Source organism: Perognathus longimembris, chromosome 19 (genome assembly GCF_023159225.1).
Source record: "Perognathus longimembris pacificus isolate PPM17 chromosome 19, ASM2315922v1, whole genome shotgun sequence".
In the NCBI taxonomy this organism is placed as follows: domain Eukaryota; kingdom Metazoa; phylum Chordata; class Mammalia; order Rodentia; family Heteromyidae; genus Perognathus; species Perognathus longimembris.
The window spans coordinates 30,999,335-31,016,152 of record NC_063179.1 but is presented as its reverse complement, the minus strand read 5'-3'; the positions used below and the strand labels follow the sequence as shown (position 1 = coordinate 31,016,152).

The 16,818-nt window shown below is 39.6% G+C and overlaps 1 pseudogene; it reads right to left on the bottom strand.

Annotated features, from left to right (window-relative positions):
- Positions 1–2,792: 2,792 nt before the first annotated feature.
- The window catches only part of LOC125367579, a 32,392-nt pseudogene continuing 18,366 nt past the window's right edge, over positions 2,793–16,818 (bottom strand).

Genomic DNA, 16,818 nt, shown 5'->3' with positions numbered 1-16,818 from the left:
AGAATTAAGTCTACTAATGTTGAGAGTTAGGATTGAGAGATGATCATTTGTTTCTTTCATCATATCTATCTTGTTAAAAGCTGTGTCTTCCCATTTCTTGATCTAATATTCTGTTTTTCTATTTAGGGTCCATTTCTCTGTCTGTATTGGGATCTTGATTATTTTCCCTGTATAGTACGTCTTTGAGGATTTTCCGTAAAGCTGGTTTAGTTGAGATACATTGTTTCAGTTTTTCCTTACTATAGAAGACTTTTATTTGACCTTCGGCGATGAATGAGAGTTTAGCTGGGTACACTATTCTTGGTTGGTAGTTATTTTTATTTAGTGTTTGGTATACCTCATTCCAGGCTCTCCTTGCTTTCATGGTCTCTGCTGAGAAGTCTGGGGTAATTCTGATTGGTTTTCCTTTATATGTGATTGTTTTCTTCTCCCTAACAGCTTTAAGGATTCTTTTCTTGGACTATATTGATCCTGTTTTGATCACAATGTGTCGGTGGGATGTCCTGTTCTGGTCTGGTTGGTTTGGAGTTCTAAATGCTTCTTGTATCTGTATAGACCTATCCTTCTAGATATTTGGGAAGTTCTCGGCTAATATTCTGTTAAATAGGTTGCCTATTCCATTAACTTCTTTCTCTAGGTTTTCCTCAATACCTATTAGCCTTAAATTGGGCTTCCTGATTGTGTCTTGGAGCTCCTCTCCTGAAGTGTTCTCTTTTGTCGATTGGATTGGGTTTGTAATTTTTTGACTTTTTTTCCATAGATTATAGGGAATCTTCAGCTCCTGGGATTCAAACCTCTGCTTCAGTTAGTCGGGACTGTAGGCTAGCTACTATATTTCGAATCTCTTTTCCTTCTGACTGGTCTTTCCTGATGATTTCCATGTCATCTCTTAAGTCCGGCATGGACTTCTTTACTTTATTAACTTCATTAATTTGGTTTTGAGTGCTGTCTCTCAAATCTTTTATCTGGGTAGCTATCTTTTCATTTGACTCTTGAATTTCATTTATCTATGTATTTGTTGAGTCCATGAAATTGTCTATTACTCTATGGAAGGATTGCTGTATTGATTCAAACTTTTCATTTATCATGTTTATCAATAGACTTTGTAGAGCCCTTTGAGGGTTCTCTTCTATGTCTTTGATTGACTGCTCTGTTTCTTGCTTGTTTTGAGTGGGAAATAAGACTCCATTGTTTGCCATCTTTCTTGTGTTTCTTCTGCCCATTTGGATTGGGAATGCCAATCTACAAGCACCTGTAAGCACCATTTAAGACCCAAAGCAGACCTTACCAAGCACTGTTGTGTAAATCTTATAAGTTCACAATTATATACAGATAGCTTGTATACCTGTCTAGAAAATTAGGTTTGGTGTTCCTAAAGAATACAATTTCAATATAACAACCAATCCTGAGCCCTGTATTCAGTAGTTACTTATTTACTGTTACAACCCTATGAGCAATTCTTGTTCTTATATTAAGTTCCTTTGGACTGGCTTTCTCTATGAACACCTTTGATTCACTTGGATTAAGCATGGATACCCTCTATCCAATAACCAGGAGTGAATGGTATCTGGAGGTCCTGGAAGTAAGTCAGGAGGGTAGTTTAGAGGTAGTAAAGAGAGTAGAGTAAAATGTATGGGGGGGTGGGTGATGATTTTGGTTTACTTTCAGTGACGTGGAAGTGTGGAGAAGAGTGGAATCAGTAGAAAGAACAAGGTTAAAATGATAGACAATTGAGAATTAGCAGAAAAGAGTGGGGGTATTATTCATAGAAAAGTAATTTTTAAAGACAGAGAATGCAAAGAGAGAAATAAAGAAAAATACTGGAAGACAGATGCACAAAACAGAGAAAAGTTGTTAAAAAATAAAAAGGACAAAAACCAGAAAAACAAACAAACAAAAAAAACTTGATTAAAAAAACAGGTAAAAATGGAAAAAAATCAACGACGTTTCAGAACTGAAAAAAAAAAATAAAAAGCTTAAAAATTGTTTGAGAAAAAAAATGTAATCTTCCTTGTTTGGGTGGGCTTTCTACAATCTCTGGTTTCCTTGCAATGGTCTGCAGTCTACTTTGCTGCTTTGCTGGTTTCATTTGCTCTCAGTTTGCAGGGGGTGGATCTGTTCTGACCCCCCTTACCCCCACCCCTCAGTTAGTGAAATCCTGGGTCTCTGTGGTTCACACAGCTTGCAGGTAAGACTTAGGCTTCCTCTGTAGATGGGGGATGTGAACAGTCATGGGAACCATGAACCATGGCTCCTCCCATCTGCTGTGGGGCCACTGCCTTTAATGCCTGGCTTTGAATAGGCTGTGGACTCAGCAGGGTGGGGGCGCCTCTGGCCTGGTTTACCTGGCTGAGAGTTGCTTGTTTGGGGGAGGTTCCTCCCTCCTGGGTGGGGCAGCCTCCTGGGTGGAGCTGGGTATGGAATTCAGCTCTGTTTCGGGCTGGGAATTGGGCTTCCTCTGTGACGGGACTATTTATCTGTCCCGGGAACTGTTTGTTCTCCCTTCTGGCTGTTCTGTGCTGTCGGTAGCTGCTTGCCGCTTTCGCTTTTAATTTAGAAATTCTGGTGGGCAGGGCAGGGCACCTCTGGCTGAGCCGTGGCCCAGGATGAGCCTCCTGTCTGGGCAGGGGTTGTGCTCCTGGGCGGAGCTGACTTTCACTGGTCAGTCCCTCTTTCCCTTTTCAAGGATGGCTGCTTTGTCCTCGCTTTCCGCAGGCCTGCTTTAGTTCCAGTCTGGTCTGACCCTATGCCAGTGTCAAAGATGGTGCTTTGCTCTGGCAGTGGGGGAAGGGCTACCTCCCAGAAGCTGCTCTGTTGGTGTGAGTGAGAATTTCTTTTGTGGGGTACTCACGCTTTCTCTGCGATTTCAGCCTGTCAGTGCACAGCCTGCGATCCGCGTCTGTCCACTGCCATCTGGAGGATTTCTCCCTGCTTGTCGCTGTGTGCTTTTGCTGCGTGGAGTGCGGGGTGCTGTCCTGTGTCTGCACTGCCGTGGTGGCAGAACACCGCCCAGAGCACAAATCTGTGTTTTCAGACCAGCAAAGTCGATTTTTCCTTCCTGGCCAGAATCCCTGTACTGTTATGACTTACCTGGGCTGTTTTTCTAGGAGTAAAAGTTTCTCTGGGGTGGGAAAACTACGATGTGGAAAGGAGCTCAGCTAGGCCTCTGCTGCTCCTCTGCTGTCTTCCCAGAAGTCCTTGGGATTCTCTTGTTGAAAATAAATTCCCTTCCCAGAACATCAACAGCAGATCAGGTCACTATTAGTTTTGAGGAGTCAAGATAAAAACAAACAAGACCTCTCTGTGATCATGTCTGAACACAGACAAAACAGAACATTCCAAACCACAGAAAATAGCCAGTCACCACTTCCCATCCTGGCTAACATGACTGTTCCTGATTTACTAATTATGGTATTAGTGTCCCTCTAGTCTACCTTCCTTCCACATAAGATTCACTAAGATCATCAACTATAGAATTTTCCCTGGCAACACTCAATTCAGAACAAACCCATACTTCCTGTATATTCCTCTTTAACCTGATTCAGGCTCAAAGCCTCTAAGTACTTTCTAATACTCTCTTTATAAGACACCCAGTGCTCTCCATCATGCCAAAAACAATCCACTCAGTTTACCCATTATTGCTGTGTCCCTTGTGGTCATTAGCTAGAGGGCATTCACATTTTCATTTGATTTTGTAAGAATCTACTGTACAATCTACAATAATCCATTTATAATCTTATTTAACTTTTTTAAGACAGAAAAATTTGCTTTTCTTATAAGTCTGTCTCTCTTATAAAAAGCCACACATACAGACATATACATACTGGTGAAATTCTGAGAATGTGGAAATCTTAATATTCCAAAGTATTTTCTAGGAATATTATTAAGCAACCAGAAAAAATTATGAAAAAATATGTCAGCCAAGAGGAATGGAGAGAAGAATGGTGAGTGAATATAGTCATATATTCAATACAAATGTAAGAAAATGGAACCAGGTAACTTGAGAGGATGGGTGGAGTTGGTAGATGAGATAGTGGAAGGGAAGACATAAACTGACATGTTGAATTGAATCCCTTTGTATCACCTCTTAAAGATAATAATATTAAAAAAAAGAAAATCCTAGCCACATTTTAGTAAGTCTGTGATCCCTATGTGTTGTTGGTGTGCTACAGATCTATCTGTTGGTCTCATACAGGGTTGGAAAGTACTCTACCACTGAGTTATGTCCACAGCCCCATATAATTTTAAATCCTAGTTTTGTCTTAATACCATATGGATGTCATCCACATTATATAGGCTGTATTAATCTAAATTAATATTCTGGCTCCACAATATTTTCACAGTACGAAACTAATTTTGTGTTGTATATATAGGTTTGCGTTCAATTTCTCAGTATTACAATGACATACCAAACTATATGAATAAAAATGTTTACTGGAGACTCAGTGGGAAGACGGCGGAGGAGCGGCTGAGCCCTGCAGAGCTCCCTCCGATATCGTAGTTTTCTCACCTCATAGAAACTGTTTCTCCGAGAAAGACAGCCAAAGTAAGTTCTAACAGTACAGGGATTCTGAACAGGAAGGAAAAATCGACTTTGCTGGTCTGAAAACACAGTTTTGAGCTCCGGGCGGCGTCCCGCCGCGGCGCCAGCGCCGGCTCCGGCACAGTGCCGGGCACAGCCCCCCCGCACTCCGCGCAGCTAAAGCGAGAAACACTCCAGATGGCAGCCGAGCACGGAGGACCTGACATCGCAGAGACAGCGTGAGTACCCCGCAAAAAAAAAAAAAAAATTATTCTCGCTTGTGCCCACAGTCCAGCTTTTGGAAGACATCCCTGTCCCCACCGCCAGAGCAAAGCGCCATCTTTGCCACTGGCATAGGGTCAGACCAGACTGGAACTGAAGCGGGCCTGGGGAAAGCGAGGTCAAAAAAGCCATCTTTGAAAAGGGCAGGAGGGGCGGAATCAGTGAGAACCAGCTCCGCCCAGAAGAACGCCCCCTGCCCTGGCGGGAGGCGAGTCTGGGGCTTAGCCAGAGGTGCCCCGCCCTGCCCGCCGGAACTTCTAAACTTAAAGCAAAAGCTGCGAGCAGCTACCAGGGGCACGGAAACAACAGACGGAGGAACAAACAGTTCCGGGGACAGCTAAACGGTCCCGTCACAGAGGAAACTAATTCCCAGCCCAAAACGGAGCTGCATTCCATAGCTACCTATGCCAAGGAGGCCACCTCCCTCAGGCAAGCAACTCTTAGTGGAGCAAAACAGGCCAGAGGTGCCACGCTCTGCTGAGTTCACAGTCTAGTCAAGTCCAGGCATCAAAGGCAGCGGCCCCACAGCAGACAGAGGAGCCACAGTTCCTGTGACTGCCCACGTCCCCATCGACAGAGGATGCCCAAGGCCTGCCTGCAAGCTGTGCGAACCACAGAGACCCACGATTGCACCAACAGGGGAGAAGGTCAGCACAGAACCACCCCTTGCCAACTGAAATCAAGTCAAACCAGCCAATCAGGAAAATAGACTGCAGTCCATTGCAGGGAAACCAGAGACTGGTTTCTTTTTCTTTTCAAACATTTTTTTTTTAACTTTTCTTTTAAATATTCTTTTTAATTTTTTCACACCTGAAACATCATTGGCTGTTTTTTTTTTGTTTTTTTTTTTGTTTGTTTTCCATTTTTACTGGTTTGTTTTATCAAGTTTTTTTGTGTTTGTTTATTTGCTTGGGTTGTTCCTTTTCTGTTATTTTCCTTTTTATTTACTTATGCTTCCTTCTTAAATAATTTTTCTCTGTTTTGTGTATCTGTCTTCCAGTATTTTTACTTCATTTCTCTCGTTACGTCCTCTTCCTTTAAAAACTACTTTCCTATAAATAACACCTACACCCTTTTCTGCTAACTCTCCAGTGTCTGTCATTTTATCAATGTTCTTTCTACTGATTCTACTCTTCTCCACATTTCCACGTCACTGAAACTAAACCAAAATCACCACCACCCCCCCAATACACTTTACTCTATTCTCTTTACTACCTCCAACTTACCCTCCTGACTTACTGCCTGGACCTCCAGGTTCCATTGACTCCTGGTTATTGGATAGAGAATATCCCAGCTTAATACGAGTGAATCAAAGGGGTTCATAGAGAAAGCCAGTCCTAAAAGAACTTAATATAAAAACAAGAATTGGGTATAAGGTTGTAACAGTAAATAAGTAACTACTGAATACAGGGCCCAGGATCAGATGTTATATTGAAATTGTATTCTTTAGGAACACCAAATCTAACTTTATAGACAGGTATACAAATTATCTGTATATAATTGTGAAATTGTAAGATTTACACAACAGTGCTTGGTAAGGGCTGCTTTGGGTCTTAAACAGTGCTCACAGGTGCTGGTAGACTGGCATTCCCAATTCCAATGGGCAGAAGAAACACAAGAAAGATGGCAAATAATGAAGTCTTATCCCCCACCCAAAACAAACGGGAAGCAGAGCAGTCAATCAAAAACATAGAAGAAAACCCCCAAAATGCTCTACAAAGTTTACTGATAAACATGATAAATGAAAAGTTTGAATCTCTTCAGTCAATTATGTTAGAGCGTGAGGAGGCAAGGCGAAAATTAATGGAGAATTTCATGGCATCCACAAATAGAAAGATAAGTGAGCTTCAAGAGTCAAATGAAAAGATAGCTACCCAACTTAAAGATTTGAGAGACAACACTCAAAACCAAAGTAATGAAGTTAATGAAGTAAAGAAGTCCATACAGGACCTAAGAAATGACATGGAAATCATCAGGAAAGACCAGTCAGAAGGAAAAGAGATTCGAAATCAAGTAGCTAGCCTACAGTCCCGACTAACTGAAGCAGAGGATCGAATCTCAGGAGCTGAAGATTCCTTAGATTCTATGGAGAAAGATCAAAAATCAATACAAATCCAGTCCAAGCAACAAAACAGATCGCTACAGGAGATTCAAGACACAATCAGGAAGCCCAATTTAAGGATAATAGGTTTTGAGGAAAACTTGGAGAAAGAGGTTAATGGGATAGGCAACCTATTTAACAGAATATTAGCTGAGAACTTCCCAAACATCCAGAAGGAAAGGCCTATACAGATACAAGAAGCATTTAGAACCCCAAATCGACCAGACCAGAATAGGACTTCCCACCGACACATTGTAATCAAAACAGCTTCAGCAGAGTGCAAGGAAAAAATACTCAAAGCTGTTAGGGCAAAGAAAACAATCACATATAAAGGAAAAGCAATCAGAATTACCCCAGACTTCTCAGCAGAGACCATGAAAGCAAGGAGAGCCTGGAATGAAGTATACCAAACCCTAAATAAAAATAACTACCAACCAAGAATTCTGTACCCCGCCAAACTCTCCTTCATAGCCGAAGGTCAAATAAAAGTCTTCCACAATAAGGAAAAACTGAAACAATATATCTCCACCAAACCAGCTTTACACAAAATCCTTAAAGATGTACTATACAGGGAAAATAATCAAGATCCCAACACAGACAGAGAAATGAACCCTAATTAGCAAACACTAGATCAAGAAATGGGAAGACACAGCTTTAAACAAGACAGTGATAATGAAAGGAACAAACGATCACCTCTCAATCCTAACTGTCAACATTAATGGACTTAATTCTCCAATCAAACGACATAGGCTCATAACTTGGATCAAAAATCAAGATCCATCTTTCCGCTGCCTCCAAGAGACACATCTATCCAGCAAAAGTAAACATCTTCTAAAAGTGAAAGGCTGGAAACAAATCTATCAAGCAAATGGCCCCCATAAGCAGGCTGGAGTTGCAATCCTAGTATCAGACAAAATTGACTTCAAATTAAAAAAGGTAAGAAGAGACAAAGAAGGTTACTACATACTAGTAAAAGGATCTCTCCAACAGGAAGAAATAACCATCCTAAATATCTACATGCCAAAAGAAGGAGCACCCAACTTCATCAAACAAACACTACTGGCTCTAAAAACATTCATAGACCCAAACACAATGATAGTGGGGGACTTTAACACTCCACTATCACCTCTGGACAGATCAACACGCCAAAAACTGAACAAAGAAACCACAGAACTAAACAATTGCATAGACCAACTAGACTTAATCGACATCTACAGAATATTCCACCCAGCAAGGACAGAATACACATTCTTTTCGGCAGCACACGGAACATTCTCCAAAATAGATCACATCTTAGGGCACAAAGAAAATCTGTACAAATTCAGAAGTATCAAAATCATTCCCTGCATTCTTTCAGACCACAATGGAATAAAATTAGAGCTCAACTCATTCAGCCACCACAGAAAATCCCACAATTCATGGAGACTAAAGAACACACTGCTGAACCATCAGTGGGTCATTGAAGAAATTAAAACAGAAATTCAAATGTTTATGGTCTTCAACCAAGTTGAGGGCACAAAGTACCAGCTCCTTTGGGACACAGCAAAGGCAGTACTCAGAGGAAAATTTATATCTCTGAGTACATACATCAACAAACTGGAGAAACAGCAACTCAGTAATTTAAGGAAGCACCTTAATTTTCTGGAGAGAGAACAGCAAGCCAAACCCCAAGTCAATAGACGGAAGCAAATAATTAAAATCAAATCAGAATTAAATCAATTAGAGACGAAAAAAACCATCGAAAGAATCAACAAAACAAAGAGTTGGTTCTTTGAAAAAATCAACAAGATAGACAGACCCCTGGCAAACCTGACCAAAGAACGAAGGCAGCACACTCAAATAAACAAGATAAGAGATGAAACAGGTAGCATCACCACAGAAATAACCGAAATTCAGAAAATAATAAGGGACTATTTTGCAAACCTTTATGCCAACAAATTCGAGAACTTGGAAGAAATGGATGATTTCCTAGAAAAAATTGATACCCCCAAACTCAACTATGAAGACTTAAACCTTCTAAACAGACCCATATCCAGTATTGAAATAGAAACAGCAATAAATGATCTCCCATCCAAGAAAAGCCCAGGTCCAGATGGATTCACCGCAGAATTCTACAAGGCCTTCAAAACAGAACTCACTCCAATATTTCTCAAACTCTTCAATGAAATTGAAAGAGAACGTTCACTGCCAGACTCATTTTATGAAGCCAGTATAACCCTCATCCCAAAACCAGGCAGAGACTCATCACGGAAAGAGGACTACAGACCAATCTCCCTGATGAACATAGATGCAAAAATTCTCAACAAAATTCTGGCCAATCGACTTCAACAGGTCATCAAAAAAATCATACACCACGATCAAACTGGATTCATCCCAGGGATGCAAAGCTGGTTTAATATACGCAAGTCAATTAATGTAATCCACCACATCAACCGGAGCAAGGTAAAGAACCACATGGTTTTATCGCTGGATGCGGAAAAAGCGTTCGATAAAATCCAGCACCCATTTATGCTAAAAGCCCTGGAAAAACTGGGATTCCAGGGAACATTCCTGAATATAATCAAGGCAGTTTATGACAAACCAACAGCAAGCATAACTCTAAATGGTGAAAAACTAAAGCCATTCCCTTTAAAATCAGGAACAAGGCAGGATGTCCACTCTCTCCCCTGCTCTTCAACATAGTACTAGAATTCCTAGCCAGAGCAATTAGGCAAGAAGAGAATATAAAGGGGATCCAAATAGGAAAAGATGAAGTAAAACTTTCTCTCTTCGCAGATGACATGATCCTATACCTAAAGAATCCCATAGACTCTACCCCCAAGCTACTAGAGCTGATCCAAAACTTTGGCAAAGTTGCAGGATATAAAATAAACCTTCAAAAATCAACGGCCTTTCTCTATGCTAACAACCCGAAGACCGAGGCTGAAATCAGGAAAGCAACTCCTTTTGCAATAGCCCCCAAAAACATAAAATACCTAGGAATAACCTTAACCAAAGAAGTGAAAGACCTCTTTGAAGAGAACTTTAAAAGCTTGAAAAATGAAATTAAGTCAGAACTAAGAAAATGGAAAAACCTCCCATGCTCCTGGATTGGGAGGATTAATATAATCAAAATGGCAATATTGCCAAAGGCTATCTACAAATTCAATGCAATACCCATTAATATCCCAACACCATTCTTTAATGAAATAGAGGAAGCAATCCAGAAATTCATATGGAACAATAAAAGACCTAGAATAGCAAAAACACTCCTAAGCAGAAAGAACAGTGCTGGAGGAATTACAATACCCAACTTCAAGCTGTATTATAAAGCTATAGTAATAAAAACAGCTTGGTATTGGCACTGGAACAGGCCTGAAGACCAATGGAACAGAATTGAAGACCCAGAATTAAACCCACAGAACTATGCCTACTTAATCTTTGATAAAGGAGCTAAAACAATAGTATGGAAGAAAGATAGCCTCTTTAACAAGTGGTGCTGGCAAAACTGGCTCAACACATGCAACAAACTAAAACTAGATCCTTATATATCACCCTGCACCAAAATCAATTCCAAATGGATTAAAGACCTTGAAATCCAAACAGGCACCCTGAAGACACTAAAGGAAGGAGTAGGAGAAACACTTGGGCTCCTTGGCACAGGACAGAACTTCCTTAACAAAGACCCTGAAAGGCTACAAATCAAAGAAAGGTTTCGACAAATGGGACTGCATCAAACTGCAGAGCTTCTGCACGGCAAAGGACATAGCTCTCAAGATAAACAGAAAGCCCACAGACTGGGAGAAGATCTTTACCGGACATTCAACAGACAAAGGCCTCATCTCTAAAATATATGCAGAACTAAAAAAATTACCTTCTTCCAAAACAAAACTGCAAAGAACCAATAGCCCCCTCATCAAGTGGGCTAAAGACTTATAAAGAGACATCTCTGATGAGGAAATGAGAATGGCCAATAGACATATGAAAAAATGCTCTACATCACTGGCCATAAAGGAAATGCAAATCAAAACAACATTGAGATTCCATCTCACCCAGCAAGAATGTCATATATCAAGAAAACTAATAATAACAATTGTTGGAGGGGATGTGGCCAAAAGGGAACCCTACTTCATTGTTGGTGGGAATGTAAACTGGTTCAGCCACTCTGGCAAGCAGTATGGAGATTCCTCAGAAGGCTCAATATAGAACTCCCCTATGACCCAGCAGCCCCACTGTTGGGTATCTACCCAAAAGCCCACAAACAAAATCACAGTAATGCCACCAGCACAACAATGTTCATCGCAGCACAATTTGTCATAGCGAGAAGCTGGAACCAACCCAGATGCCCCTCCATAGATGAATGGATCAGGAAAATGTGGTACATTTACACAATGGAATTTTATGCCTCTATCAGAAAGAATGATATTGTTCCATTTGTAAGGAAATGGAAGGACTTGGAAAAAGTTATACTAAGTGAAGTAAGCCAGACCCAAAGAAACATGAACTCTATGGCCTCCCTTATTGGGAATAATTAGTATGGGTTTAGGCAAGCCATAGCAGAGCATCACAAGGCCCATAGCTATACACTTAGAAACAAATAAGATGATGCTAAGAGAAATGAACTCCATGTTATGGAAACAAGTGATATATCACAGTTGTAACTACTTTCAACGTCCTATGTGTATGTGTAGTCTCTATTATTGATGATGTTTTGTATCACTTTCCTATGTTTGTACCTACACTATCTCTGTAATCTTATCTGAGTATATTGGAAACCGTGTTTACTGGTATTGGAAGTAGGAAATTCAAAGGGAACACCAAATTCGAGAGACACAGGGTAAAAAAAGAGAAATAACTACAAAAGCAATACTTGCAAAACTGTTTGGTGTAAGTGAACTGAACATCTGGGGAGGTAGGGAAAGGGGGGGAGGGAGGGGGGCATGAGGGACAAGGCAACAAACAGTACAAGAAATGTATCCAATGCCCAACGTATGATACTGTAACCTCTCTGTACGTCAGTTTGATAATAAAAATTTGAGAAAAAAAATGTTTACTGGAAAATTATATAAAAATATCTTAGTTTTTAAGTATAGTAATGAAAAATTACAATGAAGCCTTCCATGATCTGCAACCATTAAACAAATGAGCTCTCTGTACATTAGAATTCAGGAAAAAGTCACTGAAATACATAGGAAACTACTGGAGTGGTTACCTGTTTCTGACTAGAAAGAAAGGTGAAAGAATGTGCAGTTTTAGATACAATTTTATATAAACAATGTGAATTACTTTTGTCTTTTTAAATTGTTATCATAAAGGTGATGTACAGAGGAGTTACAGTTATATGTCAGGTAATGAGTACATTCTTTTTGGACAGTGCCACCCCTTACTCACTCTGCACAACTTTTACAGTTCATCTTCAACATAGTGTCTAGAGAGTAACTGCTGCATCTACTTTTGTAAGTTTTAAAAATCATAAAATGAAAATTAATGAATAATTTAATAAACATCATTTTTTTCTTACAGTTCCCATTTTGGGTAGAAACCTAGAAGCAGTTTTAAATGATCATCATATCAGGGTATTTGAAGTTTAGAGTTTAAATGCAAAACAGATTTTATATCATTAAAGTTTAATAGGAATTTTTTTCCTTAAAATTACCTGAAGTGTTGGTTCTATTAAAATATCCACTTCTATTTTCTTTGTTCTGGGATGTATCACATGTAAGAATTCTTAAAGTATCTGAGAATCTGAAGAAAGTATGTAAAAGACACAAAGTAACATTAGAATTAAAATGGCATGTGAATAGAGAAGAAACTGAATTCCTAGTACTTCCATTTTTATACTTAGTCACCCACAAAAGGATTTACCCTATTGTATTTAAAAAACAAACAGAAAAAAGAGTATGACATTTCAAAGAGAGAAAATAAACTTTTAAAAATAGGGTTGGTGATTGTTTCAAATACTTTCCTCACCTACAAAAGGAATTGAAGGACTGTAGGATGGCTGAAACAATGGGAAATATAATTCTAGTTCTCAAAGCATAGAGCCTTTGAAATGTCTACTGTAATAACTTTACAAATATGGTTCATAGGGAGACATGAAGAAGAGGATGAAAAGAACCATGGAAAAGTGATTACAGTTAACTGAATATCTGGCATTTACTTGAATACAAGAAACACAAATGAAGACATTTTTACTCAGTAGAAGACTCCTCTACTGCTGGAAAATTAATCCTGCAACTTCACCAGGAGCCACAGACTCCTCATACAACTACCCACTACTGCTTGGATTGTAGGTGCTGCAGCACCAGCATCTAACAATTCTGGACATTTCTTTAAATGCTTGATGTGAATATTTTAACTTAATACCCTGAACAGCTCTGTAGGATAAGTGTCATTATTTTCCCTTTAGAAGAAAGGATGGATGTGATGATGCACACCCGTAATTCCACCATGCAGGAGGATTCCAAGTTCAAGAACAACCTGACCTACACTGTAAGACCCTTTCTCAAAAAATATTTATACATATATATATACCAAAACAATAACAAGAAAAGATGAAACCAAAGTTTTAACCTTGCATTTGAATTATGTTATTAAAGGAACACAAATACTAGAGATACATGAGAAAGGTCTACTTGCATACGACATTCCCACATCAGTGTATTATAATGTTTATTCTTAAAATTGATTTTTATGTTATTCTTTTCCTTGAGTATTTGAGGAAGACAAAGGGAAAAATTATCATAGCAAGTTAAGGACAACTTAGGCTGTTTTGAGCTGATAAAACTGCAATTCCAGAAAAAAAGGAATAAATGAAGACTTTCATACTCTTTAAATCTGACTAAAACAGGAATTGAGATGTGCAACAACAGATCTGATAATTAAATATGTCTCTATAATACAAAAATATAAGGCATTGAAAGTTTTATTTACCGTTAAATGCTGGAAAATGATTAGCTTGTCAAATATTCATGACATAAGAAGAAACATATAACAACAATATGAGCTAAGCCATGAAAAATTTTTTTTGGTTTTGGGGGCCAGTGCTAGCGATTGAATACAGTATTATTTTCTTTTTTATAGAAGTGGTAATAAGTTTAGAAACGCTGGAACGTATATAAGTTAAAAATAGTTCCTGGGCTGGGAATGTGGCTTAGTTGTAGAGTGCTTGCCTAGTATGCATGAAGCACAGGGTTCAAATCCTCAGCACCACATAAACAGAAAAAGCCTGAAGTGGCGCTGTGGTTCAAGTGGTAGATTGTTAGCCTTCAGTAAATTGAGGTCAGAGACAATGCCCAGGCCAGGAGTTCAAACCCCAGGACTGGCCAAAAATATAAATAAAATAGCTCTTAGTATTATTTTTCATTTAATGGAAAAGATGATTTATACATTTCACATTTTAGCAATACACAACACCATTTACTCTAACAAATATTCATGAATTTGTTATGACTTAATTCTGGCATACATAACTGACATTGCTGACCATGGATGAGAGGGAATACTGGTTTTCTTCAGAAACATTTTTTGGCTGTTTAGGAAAAAATCTGTTGTCTTCAGCAACCTCCAAAACCACACACTTGCCTATATACAGTTGAAAGTTTCCGTTTCTTGTATACACTCCTACACCCAAAATTAGATTTAACAAATGAATACTTTTTTACGGTGGCTGCTTTTGTATAGAATTTCCATGAGAAACAATTAAAATAAATGGAGATAACATGGAAGAACGCCATATCTAGAAATAGCAAATTAAATGATTTTAGTGAAACTCCCATTGAAAACAAACAAGAAAGCCAAACAAGGCTGAGGTTGGAAGCCAGATCAGCTTTGACAAGACCTAGGCCTAGTTGACAGAACCAAGTGGCTCCTGGCTGTGAGGGCTGCTTTTCTCTGTAAGGATAAAGAAACAGAGTTGTTGTACTCTGAGGAGGAGGTCGCTGCCTGGGAAGGGCATAGAGGAGACTTGTCTGCAGTAGAATAGTAACAGTGACAGTTCTGTAGTAGTAATTCATTCACAAATTACATCTTTTTCTACACTGATACTTCAATAATTGTTCTTTAAGGGGTTGGAGGCATGGCTTAGGTCACAGAGCACCAGCCAATGAGCAAAGGGAAGCATCAGATACCAAGTTTGAGTCTCAGATAAAAGCAATTTTTTCCTTATTTTTTTTCCATGTACAATGGAACCTGTGAGCTTTGTAAAGAAGACTTTGAAGAAATGATTACTAGTCTGGAGCTACTGGCTCACACCAATGGGAGACTGAAAACAGAGGGACAAGGTTCGAAGCCAACCAGAAAGAACTACTAGACTCCTTCTTTAGCCATAGCTGGGTACAGTGGTATGCACAGAGGTGGGAGGTTGAAATTGGGAGGATATTGGTGCTGGGCCAGCCCAGGCAGAAAAGCATGAGAAACACCATCTCCACGGAAAAGCTGGACTGGTTTGCACAACTGTAACCCCAGTAAAAAGGAGTAGCACACAGTAGGTTGACGGAAACTCAGGCACACACAGGAGAAGTGTACCCTTAGTATCATAGATAGATAGACAGATAGATAGATAGATAGATAGATAGATAGATAGATAGATAGATAGATAGATACTCTCTCATCCTCTTTTGGAAAGTTGATAAACCTGGGTACCATGTTGAAATATTTCTTTGATGACAATAAGGAAAATTTCCTCTCTGTCCAGGAATCTCACTTTGAAGGCCAGAACCGTCATGAAATAGTGTTCTGAGGTTTTCATACTGGGGTGGAGTACATTTATTGCCTAATGCTGCTGTTCATGAATCAGCTTCCTATTACATATTTTCCCTAGCTCACTGTGGGCTCATCTGACCTGCAGCCAATAATCTGCTAATCAGGCAAACTTACCATGTGGAAGGATACTCTCTTACTCCTAACTCACATGCTGTTCAGACCCAAACCAGCATGCTGCTCTTATCCAGTGATACTTCTTAATTGTGGCTTTTGATTGTTCGGAGGTCAGAATCTAGCACAGCTAGCTGGAAAGAAGTCACCAGTAAGAAAGCTGACACAATGACCCTCTACCACTACCCAGCTGACCACTATCACATAACTTCAGTTGACAGAATGTGCCCCATTATGCTGCCACAAGAGTACCATTTTTATAGTGTTTGAAATTGATGTAATTAATTAAAGGGTGCCAGTCCAATTGTCCCCTGTCACAACAATGTTAGCAGAAGAATCCTCTGGCCATTTAGGGCACAGCCAGCCACAAGCATTCCTTTTTGCAGCTTAAGCCAGCCTGGGACTTCCATTCTAGACCTATAGTCTCAGAATAGAAACCCAGTCCATTCCTAGTACTTGAGCATATTGACTAAGGCACTGACTGGCCTCCACTGGCTGGATGCTAGTGAATACACCTGTAACCCTGGCTCTATATGAGGCTATGGCTGAGGTTCCAAACCAGCTTGAGAAGATAAATTGGAAAGACTTTTGTCTCCAGTTAATCAGCAAAAAGATGGAAGTAGAGGTGTGGCTTGAGTGATAGAGTGCAAGCTTAGTCTAGTGCAAGAATTAGTCTAGTGAGACCTTAGGGCCCTGAGTGAAAGCCCCAGTGGACACACACACACACACACACACACACACACGCCAGTCTAAGAGACAGCACTTAATGTTATTTACCTAGATCCACAAAAAGATGCTTTTCTCCCATGTGATTCTTTTTCTTTGTTTATTAATTGAACATAAATTTTTTTACAAGGTGTTGTGCAAAAAGGGTACAGTTACCTAGTAGGGCAGTGTGTACATTTCTTGTGATATCTTACGTCCTGTTTTTCTATCCCTTGTCTAGGTCAGGTAGACATATATACAATATACAATGTATCAAGAACATATACAGTATTCACAGACTTGGTCTCTACTGTCTCTCCGTCTCCCTTTGTTAACAGTCATATATTATTTACAT